Here is a 4177-nt window from a genome sequence, read left to right as displayed (position 1 = left end):
TCTGTTTTCTGTAGCTAAGCTTTGGATGCTGATACACTGCAGTAAGCCTGAGTTAGACATTTGGCAAAGTCCCCAAATTCCACTCTGTCCTTCCTCCCTAAAGCCAACCTACCACAAATATTGTCTCAATATTGAATTAAAGAAAACCGATTATTTTGAAATTTGCTAAAATAAGAGGAAGACTTTATTCAAGACTACTCAAAGAAGTGTCAAGATTACTGCAATAAAAGAGAAAGACTGGCCTAGACTTTGAATACCACAAAAATAGCCAGAGCCAACCAGATCCAGTAAGGCAGATGGAGATGAAAAATGACTGACCCATCAGATTTGAGGGACCCTTGAAAAAGCGACTTGACAGAAATCCTGCTGAAGGCAGACCAAGGTGACCAGAAAGCAAAGATGGAGGCTTTGGAACTGATCAGCTATCAAGGATCTGCTCCTCAGACTTGCTAGGGTTCTTGGCATCTGACAGAATTTCTATGCAGGTCCAGGCAGAATGCGGGCCAATGCTAAGGTCAAGTCCAGAAGAGGTGCCGAGGAAGCCTGACAGAGCTTTCGATAAGAAGAAAAGGGCTTTCATATGTGCATTCTCACTCAGCGCAGAGTAGCGGTGGGCTTTGCTTGTAGTGGGCTCTAGTTCTTGACTTCCCGGTTTTGGCAGGGGACAGGTCAGATTGTGAGGGAGGAAAAAGCTCAGGGAAGGGGCAGAGGGATGTGGTGGGGAAACCAACGGACACCAAGATGAGCCATGTTGAGGAGAGTGTTAAGGATTCCATGTTTTGTTCCAGGCAACAGCAGCTGAAGTGCATTAAACTTGGAACTGAAAGGGCCTCCCTTGAATTTCACAAAGACTGCCTTAGTGACTGTATTTCTGTCAGGGATGGAGGGGTCAGCATGGTAGGGCAAGCAAGCAGCAAAACTCAGGCCAATACCAAAAGCCCCACTACACCCACCTGTGGTTTTTAGGGAGAAATGCCCTTTAAAAGCTCAAGTATTTGGACATTTAGTTCTAAGTTGGTGGTGTTTTAGGGAGGTCTAGGTAGTGCAACCCTACTGGAGGTACGACATTGGGGGTGTGCTTCAAGAGTTCGTAGCATCCTTCTACGTCCTTTCCGCTTTCTCTGCTTTATGCTTCCTGCTCTGGTCCCTTGCTACCATGCCTCCCTTCCTGCTATAGACCCTTCCTCTGAGCTATAAGCCACAATAAACTCTTCTATAAATCGCCTCGGTCATGCTGTTGTATCGTAGCAACAGAAAAGTAACTAACACACCAGGCAATGAGAAAGCACATCTTAGTTAGTAACAGCAGCTACCAAAAAAAAAAGTCCTACTGATGTCCAGTGAGCATGAAAGACACGTGTAAAATAGACTGGAAGACTTGGGTTTCAAGATTTTCCAACAGGTTTATCTCCCGAATACAGATGTGGTTAAAACAAACAAACAAACAAACTACTGCTAAATCAAGGCTAAAATGGAGAAGGGATGTGGGGAGCCATGCCAAATTCTGCCATGTTAGAAATCCCGTGCTTAGCCTGCACGGTGTGACCTTCAAGTTGCTGACCTTTGCTGGAGGAGGTCTTGTGTTCTAGGCTATCCTTGGACTAGTTACCTTTGAAAGAAGTAGGGAAGTCCCTACTGGGAACCATGCAGAGGATTAAGGAAGTTCTTACAGAGAGCTACTCAGAGAAATAGGAAGTTCTTACAGGGAGCGATTCAGGTTATTGTATTCTTGCCTGGGGGCTAGGGTGAGTGGGATTAGAATAGATCCTATGGACCTTGATATATATATTCTTACTTGTCCGCATTAAAGAGTCTTGATCAGAAATTTCCAGACTTGACTCATTATTTCTCGTGTCTCTGTACCCCACTTTCAATCCCACTCCCTCTCTCAGGTGAACGCTGATTCGATTTGTCCCACGGGCTGGGACACAGCACCTTCCAGTAATATGAAAGGTAGTCCTCTAGGGGGAGGCTTTTGAGTCAGATCCAGCTCCATAAATATATATATATATATATTTTTTTTTTTTTTGGTTTTTCGAGACAGGGTTTCTCTGTGTAGCCTTGGTCATCCTGGACTCACTTTGTAGACCAGGCTGGCCTCGAACTCACAGCGATCTGCCTGCCTCTGCCTCCCGAGTGCTGGGATTAAAGGCGTGCGCCACCATGCCCGGTTGCAGCTCCATAAAATTTTTGAAGGAGTTCAGCGAAGGACAGATAAACCTGTTTTTTAGAATCCCAAGTGAGGGATCAGAACGGTCTTGTGAGAGAACAGGTGAGGTTAATCCACTCGAAGACCAACCACCTTGTGCAGGAGCTTGATTGTTGCCAGCTGAAAAGATCCAGTCAACAGACTCTGGGAGGAGATATATAAAGGAGCCCAGAACTGGAGGCAGGGCCTTCTGGAGACTTGGGATAGTATTTGGCTGTTCATCACTCCACTTCGAGACACTCCTAGAGAGAGCCGCTCAAGGGAAGGCTTCGGGGCTCCCGTTCCTGCTGAGGTTCTGGGTTCTGGTTACTCTAGGTTCCAGGAGAAGAAATTCTGCTGATCACACCAGGAGAATCATTCCTCGGAACTGATATCCTTACGGTTTGCTATTGTGTCCGTTAATCCTCTTTTCCTATTGTTTTGGTTAGTCAGGTTATAAGTGATGTACGCTCGGTTAATAAGTTGTAATAAAATATATTGGTTAAGAAAATTGAGCCTACAGTTCAGCTTCGACGGAAAGATACAACGCCAAGGTCGTGGGTTCGATCCTCGTACTGGCCACCAATTTTATAATTAAGATGGTAAGTTAATAAGATACCAGGCAGCAGATATGGTAGATGAGTTTATTAAATGAGCATGGAGAGAGAAGGAAAGGGGGAGGGGCACCCCAGAGAGAGACAGGAAGGAAGAAAGAGATGGAGGGAAAGAGAGTAAGGGGGTAAGGGATGGGGGATGGGGTGAGGTAGGTCTGTCCTTTTATATACTGGGCAGGACCACACCCCCATGGCAGATAGGCAATGACATCACACGTAGGCAGACTGAAGCAGAATCCCACCACTGTTGACTGAAATCTAGATTTTATCAGGACAGACATGAGTGAGGTTGGACATGTCTTTTCTTGTGACAAGTTGGCCCTGAACTCTTGGGCTCCTGGGAGGTCATAATGTGGAGGAAAACCTGCCGGAAAGTGAAGCTAAGAGAGGAAGTGGATTTTTCTCTGGGGAGGGTGGTACCGGAAACTCAGGTCCGTACCACTGTACCCTTAGAGGACACAGCCCCATTGTGAACTACTTAGCAATCTTCTTTTTAAGAACAATTTTAAAAAATTTTTTTGTTTATTCTAGGTGTATGGGTGTTTTGTCTGTGTGTACAGCTATGTGCCACATGTATGCCTGATGCCTTCCAGAAACCTAAAGAGGGGGTGACTGGTTCTCTGGGACTGGAGTTCCTGGCAGTTGTGAACCACCAAGCGGGTGCTAGAAATTGACCCCAGATTCTCTGGAAGTGCACCCAGAGTTCCTAACTGGTGAGCTATCTCTCCAGCCCCCACTGAGGCATCTTTAAACATCTGTTTACTAAGTTGTCTTCCCATTGGTCTTATTGTGATTAGACTTACTGAACTCTTTGCTACGCGTCCTTGGGAAATTATTTGTTGACATTAATCTCTACGAAGGAAAAACTCTCTTGGTATCACGGAAATTATTTGTTGACATTAATCTCTACGAAGGAAAAACTCTCTTGGTATCACTTTAATATTAGCGTGGTCCATCACGTCATACTAAAGTTTTAAATGGTCTCCCTGTCTATTTCTGTTTTTCCATACCTAAGTTTTAACCTCCCATCAGCTCCAAAGTCAACTCCAAGGAATTCTGACCTGGAGGTTTTATCAGTCAGAGACTACCAATCGTCTAGAATTTGTAGTAAAAATACTGCGGGGGGGGGGGGGAGGGAAGGGGGCCCACACAGAGAAGGGACAGATGATGCCTGGTGCTCTTTCTGCTGGCTAGGCAGGCCTTTGAACCGTGCAAAGGGGTTAGTTCCCCAGGCGTGACAGGCGCGAGGCGGACTCCGCGTCCCCTGCCTCCGCACTCACTGAACCAGCCTAATTTCCGGGCCCCTTAGGGCTCGGAGGCGGAGTCCGGGCAGGGAGCTTGGTCACCTGACTCGGTAACGCCTTGCGCGGCTTCT

This window comes from Acomys russatus, chromosome 30 (genome assembly GCF_903995435.1).
Source record: "Acomys russatus chromosome 30, mAcoRus1.1, whole genome shotgun sequence".
Classification (NCBI taxonomy): Eukaryota; Metazoa; Chordata; class Mammalia; order Rodentia; family Muridae; genus Acomys; species Acomys russatus.
Note: the sequence above shows the minus strand (reverse complement) of the source record.